Below are 24,126 nucleotides of genomic sequence, written 5' to 3' on the forward strand. Positions count from 1 at the left end.
AAACTGTCTAATAAGGAATAATGCAAAATTCTCAATGTCACTTAAGGGAATTCTCTCAGCACAGACAAAATCCAACATAGTGGTTTAATATATAAATAACAATCCCATGTATGTTGTTTAATGAGAGCAACTTTAGTGGCTTTAGTCCTAAAAGGAAACTCAATAAATTGCTCCCACTCATCCATTGGGTTGCAGTACATTATCAACACTGTTCTTGTTATAACTCGTTAGACAAGGTGTTTATATGTTCTGATACCATTAACTGTTTGCTTTGTATAAAGAGAAGGTTGTCTCCTTATAAAGTTTTCCTGCTATAATAATGTATACATGTGCTGTAGTAGTTTTATCGCTGGTAATGTGCATCTATATATCACAAAAAATCTCTTTTAAAAACACAAAGGAAGACAGAGGGGACAGAAATCCTGTGAAAAGCTGTCTGCCTTTTGATAAAAAAGATTCAGTAGGTAAGTTTTAATAGGTACGATCAATGTTAAAATGCACTTTAGTGAATGTGGCCTTAACGCTGAGATTTCTTTTCAGATAGAGATGAAAATTGAGGTACGGTCGGTAAGTTAGTTGATTCATGTTTCCTCCAAATCTGACACAAAGATATTGCGTTAGGTACTTAAGTTTGCTGTATACCAGTGGTTAATTAAGCCCTGCTCTGATGATACAAAAACCTGCAGGAACTAAAGCTGTGTCAGGAGTGGGATTTGAACCCACGCCTCCATTGGGAGAACAGAAGTCCCTTTAAGAGGAAGGAGTGATCTCTTGAGGCTGGGGCCTTAGACTGCTCAGCCATCCTGACAAGCACAGCCTACAGTTCACCAAAATGAGTGTGGATCTATCTGTCTGCCTGTCTGTCTGTCTGTCTGTCTGTCTGTCTGTCTGTCTGTCTGTCTGTCTGTCTATCTATCTATCTATCTATCTATCTATCTATCTATCTATGGATGGACTGGCTGTTGAATGGATGGACTGGACAGATAGGTGATGGATGGATGGATGGATGGATGGATGGAGGGGGGGGGTTCCACGTCTTTGATCCTCCCAGCAGAAATAATCAACAAAGCCCTGGAGCCGGCCAGCTAGACCTAAATATATGTGTGCGTCTGTTTGGTGTGTGTGTGTGTGTGTGTGTGTGTGTGTGTGTGTGCCGTGGGGTTCTCTGGCTACACGCCAAGACCAGCTCCCACCAGGAGAGAGATCAAAGACTCTCTCTCTTTTTCTCTCTATCTCTATCGACCTCTCTCGCTCATATTTCTCACACTCCTTCCCTCGCTATCTCTCTCTCTCTCTCTCCCTTGAAAACACTCGTTATTGCTTTTTCTTGATTTCTTCGACATTCTCTTACTTTTTTTCTTTCACCTGAGGGCGGGGGGATGAGAACAGTTTCCTATGCAAAACAGAAAAGAAAAGAAATGGAGCAAAGCGACACAAAGAAGAGGTGAAAGAAAATAGAAAAATGCTGGTCGCGCTGATGTTTAGAAAAGACACGCACACACACACACACACACACACACACACACACACACACACACACACACACACACACACAAAAACAGGCAAAACTACTGACCTGTTCTTCAAAGCCCTTTTGGTTGCCAGGTTGTCATGGGAGCAAATGTTCTGGCAGGTGTTTGTGTTTGTGTGTGTGTGTGTGTGTGTGTGTGTGTGTGTGTGTGTGTGTGTGTGTGCACACGAGAAAGAGTTTTTCAGACTATTCTTGTTTCCCTTTTAAACCGGACAAACCTCATGACAACACTTACTTTTCAGGCGCACAGTTCAGATTGAATTAGCCCATTAAAGAATACTCTGAAAGTCTGCTGTTTCAAATTAAAAGCTCCACTGTGATTGAATACAAGTCTCTTGGAAAAATCCATTCTCTTATCTCTGCCATTTCAAAATAAGGCACTGTGGTAAATAGACAAATCAAATCTAAGGCATCCAATTGCTTCATCATTGGTTTGTCTGGTCAGACCATTATGTCCTAATCAAGACAATGTTCATTGTCATTTGCTGCCCTCACAGTAGAGTCACAAGTTGGTTTTCCAGAGGTCATTGGGTACTGCTGAAGTGCTCTTGAGCAGAACCATCAACCATTTCTCACTGTACTGTCAATTCCTCTGTTTATTTATTATTATTTATTTATTTCGCTTGACATTTGAGAGACATTAAAAAATTAATAATAAAATAAATCTGATCACTAGAGAAAGAAATATCCTGACTCATAGTTTGGGTCAAGCTCCAAAAAGACTGCATTCTACATTTCCCATCATGCAGTCCAACCTTCCCTGTCTGGAAAACTCAACACGCCAAATTTGCAATTTACAGGTTGTCTGTTAATTTATAAATGTATACTCTCTGAGATAACTCTGATGACAACCTCAGAGATGACTTTTTCAGACTTCAAAAAGCTCCCTGCAGAGCCACAGAAAACATTACAGAAGATTTTTCACAGGCTAATTTGTACTCAAGTGAACTAATCTTGATGTTGAAAATAAGTGGAATGCCCCTTTAATGCAAAATCCTGTATCTCTAAGACTGAGAGGAGAAGAATTTCTCCCTTGAGTGGCTAAAATGCCACACCATTGTCTACTCTGAGGACCTAATTCAACGAAAATGTATATATGTTGGATTTTATGGCTGAGTCGCTGAAGTGCTGGGGACGCTGCATGTCATCTGCTATCTAATGAAAGCATGAAATGAGCCAAAATAACATAAAAAATGGCAGGTATGGTTTGGTAATCAAGGACGAAACCATAAAAGCACACATTTATCTTTTCATACAAAAACTGTTGGTCCCCGGTTAGGAGTAAGGTCATGAAGTCAGGTTGGATAACAGCATCTACCATCTCACTGCACCTCCTCTCCTTCGTGACACTCACAGTAATCGCCAACACTCTTGAACGTTCTCCTGGATGCTGTTCGCGCTGCGTTGTTACCGATCTGGGAATTGAAGCTCATTTGCACTCTGTGTACGTCTGTATTCTGCATAACAACATCAGCTAAATGTCTAAAAATGTAAATGTAATTGTGGAGATAATGTTATTTTCCTATTGAGACTCACAGAATGCTGCACTACGTAAGCCGTTGCTGTTTGTCATTAAAACCAACTCACAGGGGCTCCTTCGCAAACAAGGACTAAACTTTCTTTCCGTCTGTATCTCGTTTTCCTCTATCCATCTTTTTCTGTGCCAGCAGCAGCTTGGTCATATTTTCTCTATTTATTTCTGTCATTTTTCATATGCAAAGAGGCAACTTAATCCCCCTCCCACAATCCCAATCAGTCCATTTTCTGACACCTTCACTTCTTTTCCCTTCTTCTCTCTTTCTGTCCTGCTTTCCCCCCATCCCTGCTCTCCTCTCTTGTCCCACATTGCCTCTTTAGCTCTGTCATTCAGCTCTCTTTTTCTCTGCATCCCCTTTTCTCCCAGCATCCCCATCGCTCCAGCTTTCTCTCCACCATCTTTCCCTTCCTACCCCTTTTTTCCATCCCTCTCTGCCGTGTTTTTCTCCCTCACACACACATACCCCTCTCTCTCTCTCTCTCTCTCTCTCTCTCTCTCTCTCTCTCTCTAGCAGTAGTCATTCTACTTATAGCCTCGCCATAAATCAACCTGTCATTCTCCGTCATGCTCGCTGGATCTCACTGGGGCTCGTGGCACACACACACACACACACACACACACACACACACACACACACAAACACACACAAAAGAGCAAAGGGATGGCGATGTGAGCCCACACATACACAAGCTCAAAGACAGACACACAAACGCTGACAAATATAAAGACTTGAAAACATCACACACACTCAAACAAAACCAAACGCACACATACAGTACAAGGGTATAGACTGTACTAACAAAAATGCAAACTACCGGGACACACACACGCACACACACCCCCCCCACAAACACACACACAAACTCTTGTGTACGATCTAAAGACACTAAACATTGATTGAGAGGGAGGGTGAATGACTAAGGGAAACAGAGATGTAGGCATGATAACAGGAAGATGCCCACCTGTCCCTGTACCCCCCCCCCCCCCACACACACACACACAAAGACACGTATGAACACACGTATGAACACACACAGCAACTGAAATAATGTTCATAGCCCTCAGGGCCCATTTACCAAACCTTCACCTTAAATTCACCTCCTCCTCCTGCTCCATCTATATTGTTCTCTTTATTCGTGTATTTAATATTTCCATATTTCTGTATAAATCATAATCCTGGGCATATTGCCTGTAGGAAACATAAAGCTAATCAGATCTGATTTTAGTAACAGTAAAGATAGTTTTATATTAAACGTATCTGGAGATATATGCTTTATCTCTTTTATTGATATGTTTTGGCCACTCACTTGGTAAAGGAAGTGAAAAAAAAAAAGTCTACACTGACTTGAAATCAAGTCAAAGTCAACTTGATTTATATAGTAGCCCTGAAACCTGACTCATTTTGTGGTGTTATACAGCGGCAAGCTCAGTCAGTACAGCGTGAGACTCTTAATCTCAGGGTCATGTTGGGCGATGGTGGAACTCATTCACCAAATCACTCTCCCTTGGAACTGGATGGATGCGTGGATTGAGACAGACTTCATGTTCTGCTAACAGCACCAACAAATACAGCATGAAAAGTTCAGGCACATATTTAATTAGAAAAGGACTCAACGTGTAAGATGTAACAACTGCCCTCTTCATTATCTATATACTTTTGCTGCGGGGTGTGAGGAGAGTTGATCCAGAAACTCAAACTTCTGCCCTTTTAAGTATTCTCAGTCTGGTCTATATCACAAATTTGCCTCCAGGGGCTTTACAGTTTGTAGCATATGACACCCTCTATCCTTAGACTCTCAATTCACATAAGGAAGAGCAACCAAGGAGGAATCCCTCTCCCACTGAAGCACATAATGGGACACCTTGACTTTTTTCATATTTAACCAACACTAACCAATTATTTTGTTAGCCTAAACCCACCTATGTAAATGTGGGTGGCAGGAGTTGAACGTCTCTGGTCCAAGTCCTGTTCTTTGAATGCCAAATCATCCACCATGACCTCCTGCCTATGGCTTTTGTGTATAATAAGGATGTCACAGATCCAGGATGGGGGAAGAAAAACCTGAATGTGATTCAGGCAGCAGCGCCATAAATTTCCACCAATTCCAGTTCCTCCAAATCATATTTGGCAAAGGAAGTTAGCAGCATATAAATGTATTGTGTATAAAATGAGGTTGTTCTTTCCAAATTTGCCTTTTCCTTGCTTTTCACCTCATATTCTGTCTCCCTTCCTTTCTCTTCTTTTTCTGACTCTCCTCGCTTCTAGTCTTTTTTTGCTCAAATCTCCTTGTCTTCCTCCTTATTTCTCCTCTTCCACCTCTTCCTCCTCCTCGTCTCCTAGCTCTCCATGACCAATGCAAGAGCCTCATAAAGACCCTTAGGAGTCAGAGGATTTCATGGGGCTTTGTGTTTAAGTGTGTGTGTGTGTGTGTGTGTGTGTGTGTGTGTGTGTGTGTGTGTGTGTGTGTGTGTGTGTGTGTGTGTGTGTGTGTGTGTGAGTGAGTGAGTGAGTAGAAGACAACACATGTGGCATGCAAGGTCACATAATCCTGTGGCCTCCAGATACTGTTATTGACACACACATAGCGCTCCATGACCTGCACTGCCCTTGCACGCACAGATTGTGCATGAACACGCACACACAGATGTCCTCGTGCAACCCACAATGCCCTCAGTGTTATCAAGAATACAAACAGTAAAACAGTAACTTTCTGGTTAAAACTGGACTTGAATTCGATAACTGTGAGTGCTTTTTAAAAGGATTGGGCTGGTGATAATCTATATTTTTTATTATTGTCAAGAAATTGAACAAAAAGACCAAAACCAAGAATGAATTGATCCTACAAACAAGTACTGCCTGTGTAGCCAAAGCCTGATACAGCTTATTCATCTGAGCTCCATTATTGTCCAAAATCTATTAAAAACACATCAGTGAGCCACACTGTTGCCCTGGGTGACATATTTCTTCATTACAATAAACATGAGTGTGGTTCCAGACCTCTGATTTGCCGCCCTCGTCTCTGATTTGCTCTGTGATTGGTCTGTTGTTGTGCCCATTTATGGCTGTTTCCACCAGTTAGAGAAACAATAGACCAACCAGCTACTTAGTTACATTTATACAAAATAACCACAGAAAAATGTGAGATCAGTGCAGCTGTCCAGGTTGTTGTAAGCTGACTTACAAAAATAGCAACTGTTAAATCAACATATTTCTGTGATCGATGTGAAAGACCTTAACCCCTCCTAACAACCACTACCACAAGTACATCACTTCTCTGACCACAATAGCCAACAAGAAGAAAATGTGAATCTGGATGAATGAAGTGAAACAAAATATCACTGTGAAAAGTCTTCAGTAAAAGTTTTATCTGCTAAATGTACTTAAAGTATCAAAGGTAAAAATATTAATTCTGCAGTAGAATGGTCCCTGTCAGTGTTTTACTGTTATATATTAATGTTACTGCTGCATTAATGTGCATTTTATTGCTTTCGATGTTACAGGATGAACTAATTTTAACTACCTCATATACTGTTAGGTAGTTTAATCTACAGCAAAGCATTTTATTTTATAAGATCATCATATGTTTGTAGCGTTGCTGTCCTGCGAGAAACACACATCTCTAAAAAGTCAGCGTTTCTTGAGATACAGAGAACAGTCCTGTTTTCAGCTTTGTGACAATGTGTTTTTCAGCTAATTCAAGAGAGTTTTTAAATAGTTTATTTAACTTAAGAAGTAATAAGATTCATATTCACAAAATGTTGGTAGAACTAGCTGCATTTCTACTTAAGTAGATGTAATTTCACCACTACTTACAGTAATCTGCAGCAGAATATTGTCTACCATGTTTCCTCCCTCTTTGAGTAATGATTGCTAAAAACTACAGCTGTTTGAGGAAATTACTGGGTTGTTTATTTTTAATGAAACAAAGTATTTGTGACACATTTTTAAAGAGGTATTTCTTCAGGAACCAATGGGCTCGCGAGGCGGACTATCACGCTGTTGGTTTGGGATTTGTTGACTAAGAGAAGGTGCCAGGCTGATCCTTTGAATGTATAACACGCACAACAAAAGAAAAGAAAAAAAGCCAGCACGTACAGACAAAGACACAAATGCACAGATATAGATTTCCAAGGTCGCATTTCAGGCATTCAGTATGTATCTTATACAAGTCCTCCTCTCTGTCTCTGCGCTCCACTGCTCTCCTCCTCCTCCTCCTCCTCCTCCTCTGTATTCTTTTCTCCTCCTCCCTTTATCTCTCTCGCCGCTGTCTTTCACACAAACACACACACACTCTCTCTCTCTCTCTCTCTCTCTCTCTCTCTCTCTCTCTCTCTAGAGATGTGTCCACTGCTCTGACCTCTCTCTCTCTCCTGGGAGAGCTGGCTGTCTGCCCAGCTCTCTCTTTTTCTCTCGCTGCCTCACACTTTCTCCTTTTGCTCTGCATCTTTCTTTTTCTATCTATCGATCTATCTTATTTTTCTAATCTCCTTTTGTCCCCCCCCCTTTCTCTTATCCTCTCCTCTGTTGCATGTCTCCCCTGCTCTTGCATCTTCTTATCTCTTCATCCTCTCTGCACTCGATTCCTGACTTCACCCCCATCTTCCCTCTTGTAACCCTTCTCCTTCCCCCTGTTTTCCTCCTTCTCCTCCTCTCCTTTCCCTCCTTTACTATTTCTTTCTAGGCTTTCAGGGTGTTGCTGCGGCTGCGGGGCTCGGCCTGGGGCTCCTCGCCCTGCTCATGCTGTCTCTTTCTGGGCACAGCGCCCACAGAGGGTGGGCAAGGCTGAAGGGAAAGCTGGAAGGGTCTGTGTGTGTGTGTTTGTCTGTATCCAGTGATGGGGAAAGTGTGGGGGGGGGAGTGAAGAGAGAAGGAAGGGGAGAGATTGAAAGAAAATGAGAAGGGGGTTGTTGACAGAGACAGAGAAAGAGACACTGATAGAGAAAGAAAAGACAACAGAGAGGAACAGATTTTTGTTGAGTCACGCTTTGCTGGCTGAGTGTGATAGTACAACAGCAGTGTGTATGTGTGTGTGTGTGTGTGTGTGTGTGTGTGTGTGTGTGACATGGAGAGAAGGTTTGTTTTTCTACTGTTACAGTAAACTACATAGCAACCTGCATAGAAATGGATCATTTCTGCTTTATTACAACCTGGGTCTTTGTAGCTTTGGCCATCATTTTCATCTGTGAAGTGCTGAAACTAATGATTATGAATGACGAGCCCAAGGTGACATTTGAAAGTGTCTAGTTCTGTCACACCAAAGGTCCAAAATGTGATGCTATACAGTTAAATATCACATAAGACTACAAATATCAAGAAAATATTCATATTTAAGAAGCTGGAACCAGTGATTTTTTGCCATTTTGCTCAAGGACAATCAATTACCAAAGATGCTAATTAATTTTCTGTCACTCAACTAATCATTTCAGATTTAACACTTCACTCACTGAATTTATTGCTGAAATCTGGAAACACAGTGGTATCACTTCTACTAAGTCCAATGGGGCAAACCAGGTAATCATTTTTCATTGCACAAGAAATTTGAGCCTACAACTCCACCTGCAAACTGTGAAAATTTGATTATTGCCCTGTTTGACCCATTTTTAGGAATGCCACTGTGTTCCCAGATTACAGCATTACATTTTGTGATTGTTACTGGTGAGAATGACGGCCATAACTACAAAAATAAGATCCAAGTTGTAACATGCAGTAATTATCCACTAAAATTTCCAAAATGATTATACTTGGTACAAGCAAAACAAACAAGAGCTGTGTGAGCTGTATGATTATACTCATGCTGATAGCAGGCGCACACACACACACACACACACACACACACACACACACACACACACACACACACACACACACACACACACACTCAGTGACAGAGAGAGCATCAGCACACCTGAACCCAGCTGCATGCAGAGAACAGCAATTCCCCTGCTGGTCACTAATGGTGCAGCCCTGCTGGAGTGGAAGCAAATGGCCTGGACTCAACCATGCATGGTGGGAGGGTGTGGTTGTGGTCAGATGGAGGGAGAGAGGAACTGAGCAAAGTGAGATAAATAACGAGTGGAAGAAAAATAGCTGTTCCTTGTGAAATTAATTTATTGAATGCACCCAAAACAAAAAGAAAGTAATTGAGAGAAAGGAAGAGAGATATGGGGGATAATTCACACTAGTGCTTAAAATATCACCCCTCTTCATTTATCTCCTCTCTCTCCTTTCAAAACTTTCTCTCTCCATGAGTTTTCGTCTCTGTTTCTGTTCTCCTACTCCAGCCATCAGCCCCTCTACCTCTCACCCTGTCATTCTTCCCTCTTATCTCTCACTTTCTCCTGTATATTAGTGGTGAGTGTGTCAGTGGTGAGTTCCAGTGATGTAGCTCCCTCTGTCTGTGTCTACTGTTACTGCAGCATATTTTAAAACTTCACCCCTTCAGACCAAAGGAAATATAACATTTGAGTTAGACACTTACTTGCAGAAAGTCTTGGAGATGAGAAAAACTTTCAGTTATTACAACAAAGATTGCTTTACAAAGTTGTAAAGTTGTAGCAAATAGTGTTTATTTCTTTATTTCTACATGCGCAATTTGTATGACATTTTGCACAGAAATCTTATGAAGCTGTATAAATAATTAATGTTATGATTGGTGACAGCGGTGACTTTTAAAATACATAAAGATCCAAGGGATTTGGCATTGGATGGAAATGAAAATGTAGCAAGAAAAGCTATTATAAAGAGATAAATAACAAATAGCAATAAATATTCCAAAAAGATACGAGTTTCCTAAAATTGTGATTTGCTTTTTTGATATTGTAATATGGCCTTGTAGAGTGTGAAATGTAATTCTTGACCTTCAAGCTCCACTTTGCCACTCTTTTCTTTTAAATAATACGACAGTCTATGATGAAAAGGGGGCTTTGAATGAACGCACACAAAGAGACAAACAAGAACAAATTTCTAGCGGAAGAACTGTAATGATTTACAGGAGAAAAGTGCTTCATTTAAATGCACATGTATAGAGTGACAGTATAATGTCCACGAGGTCATGCTGTCACTGTCTCATGTAAACAGATTGTCCTTGCACCAATGCCAACACGACAGATCCCTGTACATTTATTGAATGTAATGAATAACGAAATTCTGATCTCGATGCAAGCAGCGTGCCCGTTTGACAGACGACGCAGCAGCACGGCAGCGGCAGACGCTGATGTGAAATATATGCTGCTGCATGTGTTAAAATATGCAGGATGAAATTCAGGAGATACGCCATCACAGAAGTGTTTTTAACCCCTTTGTATCCAAAAATTAGCTGAGTGTGAAAGCTCTTTGAGCAGCTGCCCAGTATGGCCAATCTGATGGATTGGAGAGCATTGTTGATTCAGTGTTCAGATTCTGAGTCCCAGACTGAAACAGATTTTATGTCTCTACCACCATCCCTCAGTGATTCAAACACAACCAGACAAGAGATTCAGCAGCTCTATGAAAAGGATGCTAGTTTGTAGGCTCTGAGAGATGCCAAGTGCTCTCTATTGCCGAGATATGGTGTTATTAAAGACAAGGGTGGAGAGAGTGCTGGAATAACCTCCCCAGGTAGTGCTGTTGACTTTACTCATTCTCTCATCAATTCAATGACACTCTAAACACCTACAACAACCTATTCTCCAAACCCAAGATTTTGTCCAGTGACAACGTTTTGTAGTTTGTTAATCCAGTAGTCTTAAAAAAAAGAACATTTCAACATTAAAGTCAGCATATGAACTATCTACAGTATATTGCAGTGTTTATGGACATTATATAGCCTGGAATAGGGACCAAACATCGCTTATAGCATCAAACCCTATATCAATTTTTCATCTTCCACCAAAAGATTGAAGCACTGTGTGCACTAGTATGCAAACTGACATTGGCACATTTCTCTGTTGCTAGAAAACCACTTTCAAGAGCTTTTTATTGCCTCTCTTTGTCTGAATTTTGTCGACGTGACACTGTTGAACTCAGTCACCCTTTCAACTGCAAAAACATTGCATATTTTTCTGCATCTCAGAAGGGAAAGCCTTGAACTTGAACTTGAAACACAATTACCTCACTAGTGTTACCATGGTGAACGCCAAATTCTGGATTTTATATATGTAATTTTTTAAATTTTTATCATCTCAAAGTACATTTTCAATTCAATCACCTGGATACGAAGCAAAGCACATTTGAGATAGGGCTTGGGTTGACAACAGCTGGAGTGCATTATTGTTTTTGTTTAGAATATGCACAAAGAAGTAAGTTACACTAAGATCGGTAATTATTTATTTTCTTTCCCTGATTAAAGAAAGACACTTTCATCATCTCAGGACTGTAGCTTAGCTAATAGCTTTAGTTACAATTTATGTGATTAACTGCAGTCCATGCACTCTGTGGATGTTCAGTGGGCAGTATAAAGTAGCTCAGCATCATAAAACCACAACGAAACAGGACAGACAGAGGTGAAACTGCAACTGTGTCCTCGTTATCCAAAGAGCTCATTTGGCAAAGAGTCAGTGTCCTCTTTTAACGCAATGCAGTGCTCTGGTCCTGTCAGTCGACAGGCAACCGCAGCTACAGTCAGTACCTTTATTAATAAATAATTTTAGCCAATGAGTGATGGATATGTTTTCAAGAACACAAAAATGTGTGTGTGTATGAATCAATGCTGTCCGCCTCTACCTCTTTTTTTCCCACCAGATAACTGAGTAATGTTTAGTCGATTCATCTTCTGCACATACACCTACACAAGATGTGGGATAGATAAAGAAGAGAGGATGGTCAGGGAAGAGAAATTGGAAAAAGAAAAGCGAGAGAAAGTAGAGATGAGAGAAAAGAGACAAATAGTGGATTGACAACAGATTGATTGAAAAAAGCTAGAGAGGATAGAAGAGTGGCAGTAGCTTGCAATCAGAAACAAGATAGTGGGAATAGATTTAATTTGATGCTCCCTCTCCCTCTTCCCCTTGTGTGTGTGTGCTGACAGATTTTGTATTGCTTCAGTTTGGAGACTGGCTACAGAAAAACACACTCGGTAATTATCTAGAAAGAGCACCTGGGCACTGGAAATCTCATTATATTATAACCATCCCCTCCGACACACACACACACACACACACACACACACACACACACACACACCAGCAGAGCAGAGGAAAAGAAAGAAAAGGAAAAGACAGGAATCAGACTAAAAGGGAAGATGGTTAAGAGGAGAAGAGAAACAAAAGATGAGAAGAAAAAGAATCACAAGAATTCAAAAACAGCTAAACCACAGAGACAGAGAGCCTTTCAAGTTGCTAATGTATTTGCTTCAAACTCGTTCTTGTAAGTTCTTGTGGATCATAGGCAGACATTATATTTATATGTGGTATGACTCACAAACAATCAAACTCAGGGATTGTGAAATAATGATTTGCTGTTTCTCTATCGGACTTTCTTTATTCAATGCAGTTTATTTCAAAGGTCTTTATTTATGAAATTCTCCACACAGTGTTGTAAAGCAGAAAGGCAGCAGCAGTGACTGCAAAATGATAAAAACCTATACGATGTAAAAGACAGAGCCAGAAACATGAAGTGATATAAAAGTGCAGAATTTCAACTGGATTTAAATATTTTGTTTCTCCTATCTCCATCTATTTTCTCTGATCTGTTGTAGTAGCACAAAATGACCAGTAAGAGGCAGTGTTTCCTCTCATCTGACTGACGAAAAAATCTCTTTCTCTGTGTCTGAACTTCTACTTTCTTCTCCACTTTTTCACCCTTTCTCTTCTCAGTCCTCTCTCTCTCCCTCTCTCTCACACACACACTGCTCACCATCACCTGTTTTTGCCAGACTGTGTTGCCTCTGCAATGAGCGTGCTCGCCCTGTGCAAATGTGTGAGTCAGCGGTCGTGTGCGCGTGTGCCTGTGTGTGAGTGGAGAGGACCACCCTGCTGATTTGAACGGCTTCATTCATTGCTGTATTTTGACTGGCTGACAGTGACGGGATGAAGTGATTTACAATGGGTCAACACAGTGGGAAGGCCCAGGACACACAGTCAACGCCCAAAACCTTGTCAGGCTATCTAAGGTCATGTGGCAGGAAGTAGTTAACAGTAGCAACATATTCACCTTTATGATATATCTGAGATCTGAAGCCAAACAGCAATTACAGATGCAAAACACAGAGGGTGGCAAAGGACTGATACCTAAAAAGTCAGTTTTCTAAGCTGAAGGTGCACATTTTCTGTGGTTACTTTTGCCAGGAAACAGCCCGGCAAGCTCAGTCAAACTACACAAGCAACGACACAACTATGGCCTAACTAGAACACAGATACACACAATGTAGGGCATTGGACTTTTAGGGTTCAGTACTTCAGAAAAGAAAACTCCTGATTGGTGAAAAACCTATGAAACCACAGCCAAACTAATCGACCGTTACATCTCCTAACCGCATGAAACAAGCTGTTAAAATAGTTTGCACTGGACTTCAAAGCCAACACATTTTTTGATGGTTGCAAATCATTACAGTATCATGAGACTCCTAATCTCAGGGTCCTGGGTTCAAGCCCCATGTTGGGTGTTGGAGTTTTAGGGTTCAGTACTCCAGAAAAGCGGGTAACCGCATGAAACAAACTGTAGTTTGCATTGAGCAAATAAACCATCAGATTTTTGGATGTTGTCAAATCATTAAAAGACAAACAGAGTGTACAATTTTTTCCGAAATTTGAATAATTTCGACAACAGAGCAAGCCCGGCTAGCTCAGTCGGTAGAGCATGAGACTCTTAATCTCAGGGTTGTGGCTTCGAGCCCCACGATGGGAGTGAGAGTTTTAAGGTTCACTATTCCAGAAAAGCAGGTATTGTTCAAACTCCCAAAGGGTCCAGTAACCTATGAAACTACAGACAAACTAATCCATCGTTACACATCCTAACCGCATAAAACAAACTGTACTTTGCGTTGAGCACAAAAACCATCACAGTAGATTAAATTGAACTTAAAATCCAACACAGTTTTTGATGGTTGCAAATCATTACAGTATCATGAGACTCCATATCTCAGGGTCGTGGGTTCAAGCCCCATGTTGGGCGTTGGAGTGTTAGGGTTCAGTACTCCAGAAAAGCGGGTAACCGCATGAAACAAACTGTAGTTTGCGTCGAGCATATAAACCATCAGATTTTTGGATGTTATCAAATCATTGAAAGACAAACAGTGTACAATTTTATTTTGAAATTTGAACAATTTGAACAATTTTGAGAACACAGCAAAGCCTGGCTAGCTCAGTCGGTAGAGCATGAGACTCTTAATCTCAGGGTCGTGGGTTCGAGCCCCACGTTGGGCGTTTAAGTTTCATGGTTTGCTATTCCAGAAAAGCAGGTATTGATCAAACTCCCAAAGGGTCCAGTAACCTATGAAACTACAGATAAACTGATCCACTGTTATGCCTCCTAACCCCATGAAACAAACTGTACTTTGCGTTGAGCACAAAAAACATCACAGTTGTTTAAATTGAACTTAAAATTCAACACAGTTTTTGATGGTTGCAAATCATTACAGTATCATGAGACTCCTAATCTCAGGGTCCTGGTTTCAAGCCCCACGTTGGGCGTTGGAGTGTTAGGGTTCAGTACTCCAGAAAAGCGGGTAACCGCATGAAACAAACTGTAGTTTGCGTTGAGCATATAAACCATCAGATTTTTGGATGTTGTCAAATCATTAAAAGACAAACAGAGTGTACAATTTTTTCCGAAATTTGAATAATTTCGACAACAGAGCAAGCCCGGCTAGCTCAGTCGGTAGAGCATGAGACTCTTAATCTCAGGGTTGTGGCTTCGAGCCCCACGATGGGAGTGAGAGTTTTAAGGTTCACTATTCCAGAAAAGCAGGTATTGTTCAAACTCCCAAAGGGTCCAGTAACCTATGAAACTACAGACAAACTAATCCACTGTTAGACGTCCTAACCCCATGAAACAAACTGTACTTTGCGTTGAGCACAAAAAACATCACAGTAGTTTAAATTGAATTTAAAATCCATCACAGTTTTTGATGGTTGCAAATCATTACAGTATCATGAGACTCCTAATCTCAGGGTCGTGGGTTCAAGCCCCATGTTGGGCGTTGGAGTGTTAGGGTTCAGTACTCCAGAAAAGCGGGTAACCGCATGAAACAAACTGTAGTTTGCGTCGAGCATATAAACCATCAGATTTTTGGATGTTATCAAATCATTGAAAGACAAACAGTGTACAATTTTATTTCGAAATTTGAACAATTTGAACAATTTTGAGAACACAGCAAGCCCGGCTAGCTCAGTCGGTAGAGCATGAGACTCTTAATCTCAGGGTCGTGGGTTCGAGCCCCACGTTGGGCGTTTAAGTTTCATGGTTTGCTATTCCAGAAAAGCAGGTATTGATCAAACTCCCAAAGGGTCCAGTAACCTATGAAACTACAGATAAACTGATCCACTGTTATGCCTCCTAACCCCATGAAACAAACTGTACTTTGCGTTGAGCACAAAAAACATCACAGTAGATTAAATTGAACTTAAAATCCAACACAGTTTTTGATGGTTGCAAATCATTACAGTATCATGAGACTCCTAATCTCAGGGTCGTGGGTTCAAGCCCCATGTTGGGCGTTGGAGTGTTAGGGTTCAGTATGCCAGAAAAGCGGGTAACCGCATGAAACAAACTGTAGTTTGCATTGAGCAAATAAACCATCAGATTTTTGGATGTTGTCAAATCATTAAAAGACAAAGTCTACAATTTTATGCGAAATTTGAATAATTTTGACAACAGAGCAAGCCTGGCTAGCTCAGTCGGTAGAGCATGAGACTCTTAATCTCAGGGTCGTGGGTTCGAGCCCCACGTTGGGCGTTGGAGTGTTAGGGTTCAGTACGCCAGAAAAGCGGGTGACCGCATGAAACAAACTGTAGTTTGCGTTGTGCATGTAAAACTCAGATTTTTGGATGTTGTCAAATCATTAAAAGACAAAGTGTACAATTTATTCCAAAATTTGAACAATTTTGACAACAGAGCAAGCCTGGCTAGCTCAGTCGGTAGAGCATGAGACTCTTAATCTCAGGGTCGTGGGTTCGAGCCCCACGTTGGGCGTGAAAGTTTTAAGGTTCACTATTCCAGAAAAGCAGGTATTGATCAAACTCCCAAAGGGTCCAGTTACCTATGAAACTACAGACAAACTAATCCACCGTTACACATCCTTACCCCATGAAACAAACTGTACTTTGCGTTGAGCACAAGAGCTGTCACAATAGTTTACGTTGAACTTAAAATCCAGTACAGTTTTTGATGGTTGCAAATCATTACAGTATCATGAGACTCTCAGGGTCCCAGGTTTGACGTTAGGCGTTGGTGTTTCTGGGTTGAGTAGTTTAGAAAAGCGGGTGGGCGGGTTACATCTCCTCACCACGTAAAACAAACTGTCACAATAGTTTGCATTGAATTTAAAACCCATCACACACACAGAGAGACAGATGGGAAAAGTGGTATGGGATGGGAACGGAGAAAGTTGGAAAGAGAGTTAAAAACAGAAAAGAAAAGGCTTATTGTTGTGACCACACACTAAATAAGATTTTTGTCCCCATCTGTTTGGGTTTGTGTTCGTGTGTGTGTTCGTGTGTGTGTGTGTGTGTGTGTGTGTGTGTGTGTGTGTGTGTGTGTGTGTGTGTGTGTGTGTGTGTCTGTGTGATTTAGACAGCTTTCCAACCCGGTGCAGGTGTGCTGTTGATAGTTTTATCAGCGCTGGATCGGAGCTACTGAGAGAGGAAGAGAGTAGGGAGGAGAGGAATGGGGAGAGGAGAGGAGAGAGAAAGGCTGCTTCTGTAATGATTCTGAATGAGTCTTGAAACACAGGGTTGTAGCCCCAAAGAATCATTGTACATTTACAATATGATATGGACAGTCAAATGACACAAACTTCAGCAGTTCAGCATGAAAATCTTAATCTAAGAGTTGTGGGTTCAAGCCCAATCTGGGCACGGGTGCTTTGAACAGGCCAATTGCTGAAGGGCTATAAGAGTTAGAGTTACTAATTGGCAATTCAGTGGTTCAATTTATTTGTATGTTGTTTTAAAAAAGAGCAGGTCTAGACCGTACTCCTAATAAAATTATTTACAGAGACCCAACAGGTCACTGTTGTTACCTCACAGTAAGAACGTTTTGGGTTTGAGTCCTAGCAGGGCCCCCTCTGTGTGGAGTTTATATGTCCTTCCTATGTTTTTGTGGGTTTTCTCCAGGTGTTCCAGTTTCCCCCACCATCAAAACATGTATCCTTCATAATTTCAATACGCCCAGGGACAAGGGTCAAGTCCCTGGGCGATGTATAGTGCCCACTGCTCCTAGGTCTTAGGGTGGGTTAAAAACAGGACAAATTGTTTCGTTGTATGGCTGTATGTAAGTCAATGTTAAAATTTTTCTGTGCTTTTGACAACAGAATCTAAATAAAATATGTGTAAAATGCTTTTAAAAATCTAAATTGCAAAAGTAAATGTTGCCATGATGCTTTCTGAAGGCAATTTCTTATTGTCATTATTATGCTGAAATAAAGGATGTTATGTAAATGAAGTCAGTGGTCAGAGGAGGCATTCCTCCCTTTCCTTTAGCCTTTAACCAGTGATCAGCCACCCCTGGCCTGATGCTGTGTGTCTTGTGGCCATTTGGTCTCTGACTGTCTCCTTGTACCAGTCTAGCTGATTTATAAAACAGTTTCAGTCTCTATAAAGTGTCCAATAAACCACATTTACTATTAGTATAGGACATTGCTAGTGTACAGCTGGCTACCACTGACCATACACACACTCACAACACACACACACACAGGCTGACATGCTGACACACACACAAGCAGGGACAGTCACATACTTCCTGGTCAGACACAGTTTGAGGGCTACTGGAGTCGGGACCTCTGCCAAACTCTAACCCCATGTCACCCCACCCTGCAGCCCCAGTGACATCACTGCACAGCCCTGAACCACTGGCCTAAAACACACATATACACACATACACACATATACACACATATGTGTGCAGGCGTAGGGAATGCAAGAAAGTACAGACACTGTAACGAATACCACAGGGTCACATTTTGAGTGCACACATACATGCAGAAATGCAGACACACACACACAGCACTTGACCATAATGACTACTGCATGGCCACACTGTATTGTTAACACAAACACACACACACACACACACACACACACACACACACACACACACACACACACACACACACACACACACAGAGCAGCTTGAGTGCGTCATGTCTTCAACTGGTATTACGTTATGTTTGAAGAGGCTGAAACATTTTAGTGAATATTATAAAGGACGATCAAGAAACTACAGTATTTATCATCTATTTCTATTTTTAATAATTGATGTTAAAGTCCCATAATGTAACTTTTATATCTTAAAATAACAGCTTCAATCTTTTTTTGATGCTAAACTGATTTGTAATAGGGTTAATGATGCCTCTGTCATTCCCACTGTGCCCTGTATGCCTGGACTACTTAGCAATATTAGCTGGCTTGCTTTGTCTTGTGTTCTAGTTTTTGGTTGTAAATAATGTAATCGTAACAAATGCACCTGTACAGCTACAACAGTGGTATTGCACTGAGTGAATGTAAAATGATATAAATCAGAGAAACCAAACGTGGAGTGACACTTTCACTAAAAGGTTTACATGGGTCTTTTCCCTGCCAAGTTAGAACACACACACACGCACATATACAAAGAGAGAGAGAGAGACACACACACACACACACACACACACACACACACACACACACACACACACACACACACACACACACACACACACACACACACACACACACACACACACCAGGATGGTCATACACTGTCCTGGGAGGAAATTCCCAGCATTCAAGTGAACCAATCAGAGACCAGCGTTTAAAATACTGGCTCTTCAACTGGAGAGCTTGAGAGGCCATCCTCTTCACATGGACCACTGTCCACTGTGTGTGTGTTTAGTTTTTATTGTTCCCAGTGGGCTAAAATACACACTCACATAACTCACCCAGTGCTAAAGACCCCCGCCTCCCCAGACACTTGAAATGCACACATGCATTTACACACAGGAACACACATTCATGCACTTAATGCTGTGTCTCAGTCTCCCAGTTTTACCCTGTTTTACCTGAAGAATGAGTGAAAATCATTAAAAGTGTACTTAACTATCACTTTCAGAGTGTTCATTTAGAAAATATTCCCTTATTTCCATATCCATTGTGTCTGAACGTACGGGACATACACTCAGACTTTACAATACACTCTTGAATGACCTTGAGGATCCATTGATGCTTGCAGACATCCCATCTTCTCAAATATCTAGCGTGGAGACGCACACACATACACACTTCCTCCCCTTCCCTAATTACCGAGTCCAGAGGGATGAGACACTCAAGCAGCACTTCAGTGTTTGGTTAAAGAAAAGGTCTTTCTCACTAGTTAGAAGGCAGGCAGACAGACAGACAGACAGACAGACAGACAAAGAAGAAAAACTGTGAGAAAATGTTCCGAATATAGACTTGATGACTCTAGACATTAATTAACCATCTATTTCTACATTTATAACAAGTTTACAATATGCAGCCACAAGAAACAGGCATTCTTGACTTTATCTAATAAGATTTTAAAGAGCAACATGAGCTTCAAATCCATTTAATCTTTCAGCTAAAGAGAAAAAAAAGGCTTTCATACAACAACAATGAAATGGCAGTTTCATACGCCAACAAAAACTAAAATTTTGACACCTAGAACCTCAAATCCACGAGACAAGGTTAAGGGCGAACAAAAGGTGGAAAAGAAAGGAGAAAAGATCAAATGGCAGAGGGAGAAAAATAATGTCATAACTCAAACAGCGAGAGGGAGAGAAAGAGAAAGAACAGAAGTTGACTTGGTAGACAGGGAGGGAGGAGGAAGAGAGATTATCTCTCTCTAATGGCTAACTTGTTGACAGCAACACTTTTCACCACCTCTATCTACACATCTAACATTACTATCTACCCTCCACACACACACACACACACACACACACACACACACACACACACACACACACACACACACACACACTTCCTCTCCTCTGGAAGGGTTTATCAGCCTCGGCTGTCAGTCCGCTCCACAGCTCAGGTGGGTTTCAGACTTTAAAATCAGGAAACCGAACCGGAGACGTCACCGGCGGAGACGACCCCGGCTTTCTGAACAGCTCCTCTGCAGCCGTCACATTCTGGGTTGAATCCGATAGTCGGCTTTCACGTGAAACTCACTTCTCTTTGCTATTTCTGCCCTTAAATGTGTTTTTATAAGGTATGTAATGAGGACTCAAATGGTTTATTTTTTTGTGTTTGCATTTACTGTTAAGTTTATGTTTTTTCTTTTTAAAGTGTGCATGCCTCAGTTACTGTCTTTTCCTGCTGAAATTGGGCGAAATTTCTTATTTCTTAATGTTTTTGGATCTACTGATAAAAACATGCCAATCTCAAATATATTGCTAGATTAAATGAAGCATACATTTTAAAAACTGACTGAAGGGTTGTGGTTTTTATGACGACACTGAACAGATTTTAAGTTCTCCCTGTATTTGGGCTAAATGAGTGTGGAACAAACTGACTTCTTTCTAGATCCAGCTGAGGTCTGAGCTCTCAAACAAAAACATAAAAGCTTAGCTCAGACACAATTTCTTTTGCTTAATTACTTCATGGGATCATAAGAGAGTTCGAAATGAATGGGGGTTAGAGGTCACACAAGAAAATACACACACACAAGCAAACACAAAGTCGAAGAAATACATACATACATGCATATTAATACACGTACAAAGCTTGTATATTATCTGCTACTTTAAATACACTTGAATGCAGTTTTATGATGGAATTTACAGGACAGACATTAAAAAAACATCCTTTATAGTCATGGAAAAACAAATTAAATAATATCACTTACTACATAATGTCCACACTTAACCCTAACACTATTGGTATATTGTTTGATTGCACAGCTGACCCCCTGACCTGCAGCTGCCACCTACTGAACATCCCACAAGTCACAGATAATTGAATGCTTATGCAGGCCAATAAAGTAATATATAAAGCACCTACCATATGTTCCTCCTTCTCCACTGTCACCAAAACAATTTTGTGTTTATAATGAACTTGAGTCCAGAGTTACTGTCAGACCTGTGTCAGTGTGCAGTTTGGATGCCGTACAGCCTCTGGCCCAGATTAAGGCAGAGCAACTTCTCTATACTGAGAGAAACATTTGTGCAACATTTCGACCAAAATAGTCCTGGTCTCCACCGCAAAGCGAGAGGGCTGCCTTCATTTAGGCCGATGGGGTTGGCAGATCTCACACACACACACACACACACACACACACACACACACACACACATTGCATTTCACCACTGTCATATGGGAGCCAAAGTCATGAAATAAGCTCATTCTGTAAGTAGACTGTGACAACGGAAACATTGTGGGGACAAAACGTCTACAAGTTCAAATGGAGCAAAGTCCAAAAAGCCAGTGGACCAAGTTTAAACCAACTTTGAGTTCAGATGTGTGTTCAGTAGTATGTCCCGTTCAGAGCGCGCAAAGTGAGTGAGTGTTCAAGTTCAAAGCTACCTATTTAACTTAATACAGCTATTACAGAAAATAGTACAAACACAAAACAACAACACTCTCTTATAGGGTTGGAATAAATGTGTAAATCACGGTTAGGTTTTTTACTTAATTACACCTCTAAAACCCCCCATTACCCAAGTATTTAACCTTTTTATATTTATGTTGCATTTGACTGTGTATTGTACTTTGTGGAATCCATTTAAAAACTTGTCTTTTTAAAAATTAACTTTAAAAAATCTATATGTAGTTCTTACCTGCTCTGCTGTGCGCGAATCCAGCTGCTGCTCAGCTCTCCAAGAAAAGTTTCTCCTCCCACCATCCGAAGCGCTCAAGTCCGAAAAGTGTGACTCTCAGTCCGGCTGGAAAACGATAGACAGATCGGTGTTTGGTTTTTTTTTATTATTGAAAGGGAAACCCCTTCTGAATGATCCTCCCGGACCCTGCTGCAGAGCGCTCACTGTGTGATAACAGATACAAAATTCTTTGTTGTGTCCAAAAAGTGTTACTTTTTTTGGACACTTCCTCTCACTGCTCGATCACCTTCACGGAGGAAAAAACCTCACCAAAGTCCTTGTCCGAGTTTATAGGAATATAACGCTGCCTTGGGGGTTCCGGGGACCTGTCAGTGCCCCCCCACAACAAAAGTCCCAACTTGTTTTGTGGAGATGTAGAAATGAAGTCTGAAAAACGGTACACGGCACACGCTCCTCGTTGTGTACGGCTGTGTGCGCGGTGTCCTCAGCAACAGGTGTCAGAAATAAAGTGAGATTTCTTCACGGACATCACAAGTTTCCAAACGCTCTCCAACTAATTACGCACGCAGGGGGAAAAGGGGGAGGAGGAAGGAGAGAGGTTAGGGAGGGTGCTCTCCAAAGATTTTACGCGTCGAGAAACACGAGCGAGAACTTTGAGCCGCCGAGATAGAGAGAGAAAGAGAGAGAGAGAGAGAGAGAGAGAGAGAGAGTGAAACAAAGGAGCTCCAAAAGTTAACTCTGTTTCTGTCTCTGTGCCGTGTGACGACTCTCCTTTGCTCTGATGTGGAAAAGTAACTCGCCTTGGCCACCGGTAGAGAGAGACAAGGTTGCTTTACACAGATAGAGGAGGAAAGAAAGGTGTGTTTCTACACCACTGACCAGACAACAGGGATGAAATAGTTAAAATGCTTGTCAGGAGTGGGATTTGAACCCACGCCTCCATTCGGAGACCAGAAATCCCTTTAGCTCAGGAAGGAGTTTACCTTGAGTCTGGCGCCTTAGACCGCTCGGCCATCCTGACAATGGATACGTAGCTTCGCCGTCTATCAGTCAGGACTTTACAGAAGCTGGGAGTTCCTAAACACATTGAAAGAGTTTCATTTTACGCCAGAATTCAGTATAATACTTTAAGAGAAGAGGCGTTTTATTTGTTCGGTTATCAGAGTGCACATTAATCTCCACAAACACGTTTTTTCGTTATTTATTTGGTTAATTTGGTTTGGCTGACCCCCCCCCATTTTCGCCCTACACATAACAACACCTTATAGTAAAAAAAATTACTTTCATGTCGCCTCGAAACAGAAGTTTACACCCATTTTTTTACTGACAAAATGCATTATTTAACAATTAATTTAATACAACTCACCCTGTGACTCAGTGTGATGAGTTGTTTTGACCTAAAGGTAAAAGAACTGTCAGAAGTGGGATTTGAACCCACGCCTCCATTCGGAGACCAGAAGTCCCAATGCTCAGGAAGGAGTTTACCTTGAGTCTGGCGCCTTAGACCACTCGGCCATCCTGACAACTGATACAAGGCGAATGACCAAACCCACTCAGTACTTCACAGAAGTTCCAAAACGCACTGAAAGTGTTTTCATGTGTTTTTAACGTTTTATTCGTCCAGTTATCAGATTTCACTTTAATCTCATGGATTTCTTTAATTAAAGAAGACAGAAACACGTTTTTTATCCTCCGTTTTCTCTCTACAGATATCAACTCAGCAGCTAAACTTACATAAAAATATGTGAAACCTTTTTAATTACTGAGAAAGTCCATTGTTTAACAATTAAGTTAATAAAAGTCGACTGTGAGACTCACTGGTGTTACACATTTACTTCAATCAGTTGATGAAGTCGTTAATTTCATGATTTTGCTCAGTCTGTAGGATACTGCAGGTAAAGCTAATGTCAGGAGTGGGATTTGAACCCACGCCTCCATTCGGAGACCAGAAGTCCCATTGTTCAGGAAGGAGTCTACCTTGAGTCTGGCGCCTTAGACCGCTCGGCCACCCTGACATCTGCAAAGTGACAGTCTAATCTATCTATCATTTGTTTATTCTCCTGTCTTTAAAGTACTATTGTGAATTTGTCTCTAATGCGTGTGTTTTTCTCCCTTTTATGTTTATTAACTATTGTTGGGAACTT

At 41.2% G+C, this 24,126-nt stretch overlaps 1 protein-coding gene and 9 non-coding genes across 14 annotated transcripts in view; 6 read left to right on the forward strand and 4 right to left on the reverse strand.

Moving 5' to 3' along the window:
* The window catches only part of wnt5b (wingless-type MMTV integration site family, member 5b), an 80,042-nt gene extending 57,932 nt beyond the window's left edge, over positions 1–22,110 (reverse strand). For 3 of the 5 annotated variants that reach the window (XM_051392236.1, XM_051392234.1, XM_051392237.1), the window contains exon 1: positions 21,983–22,110. The gene's annotated coding sequence lies outside the window, so the exon portion shown is untranslated. Of the gene's footprint in view, positions 1–21,206; positions 21,325–21,982 lie in introns of those variants that run through there. The other 2 variants (XM_051392238.1, XM_051392235.1) reach the window with 2 other exon arrangements.
* On the forward strand, positions 13,818–13,890 carry trnak-cuu (transfer RNA lysine (anticodon CUU)). The gene has a single exon. It is a non-coding gene; the product is annotated as a tRNA-Lys (tRNA).
* Positions 14,336–14,408, forward strand: trnak-cuu (transfer RNA lysine (anticodon CUU)). Its single transcript has one exon. It is a non-coding gene; the product is annotated as a tRNA-Lys (tRNA).
* trnak-cuu (transfer RNA lysine (anticodon CUU)) lies at positions 14,845–14,917 on the forward strand. Its single transcript has one exon. It is a non-coding gene; the product is annotated as a tRNA-Lys (tRNA).
* On the forward strand, positions 15,362–15,434 carry trnak-cuu (transfer RNA lysine (anticodon CUU)). Its single transcript has one exon. It is a non-coding gene; the product is annotated as a tRNA-Lys (tRNA).
* Positions 15,867–15,939, forward strand: trnak-cuu (transfer RNA lysine (anticodon CUU)). The gene has a single exon. It is a non-coding gene; the product is annotated as a tRNA-Lys (tRNA).
* On the forward strand, positions 16,104–16,176 carry trnak-cuu (transfer RNA lysine (anticodon CUU)). Its single transcript has one exon. It is a non-coding gene; the product is annotated as a tRNA-Lys (tRNA).
* A 782-nt stretch (positions 22,111–22,892) lies between the features above and the next one.
* trnal-caa (transfer RNA leucine (anticodon CAA)) lies at positions 22,893–23,003 on the reverse strand. The gene is made up of 2 exons: positions 22,966–23,003; positions 22,893–22,938 (listed from the first exon to the last, which is right to left on the reverse strand). It is a non-coding gene; the product is annotated as a tRNA-Leu (tRNA).
* Positions 23,004–23,395: 392 nt separating this feature from the next.
* On the reverse strand, positions 23,396–23,505 carry trnal-caa (transfer RNA leucine (anticodon CAA)). The gene is made up of 2 exons: positions 23,468–23,505; positions 23,396–23,441 (listed from the first exon to the last, which is right to left on the reverse strand). It is a non-coding gene; the product is annotated as a tRNA-Leu (tRNA).
* A 382-nt stretch (positions 23,506–23,887) lies between these two features.
* Positions 23,888–23,997, reverse strand: trnal-caa (transfer RNA leucine (anticodon CAA)). The gene is made up of 2 exons: positions 23,960–23,997; positions 23,888–23,933 (listed from the first exon to the last, which is right to left on the reverse strand). It is a non-coding gene; the product is annotated as a tRNA-Leu (tRNA).
* Positions 23,998–24,126: the final 129 nt, after the last annotated feature.

This window comes from Dicentrarchus labrax, unplaced genomic scaffold, assembly GCF_905237075.1.
Source record: "Dicentrarchus labrax unplaced genomic scaffold, dlabrax2021, whole genome shotgun sequence".
Lineage (NCBI taxonomy): Eukaryota > Metazoa > Chordata > Actinopteri > Moronidae > Dicentrarchus > Dicentrarchus labrax.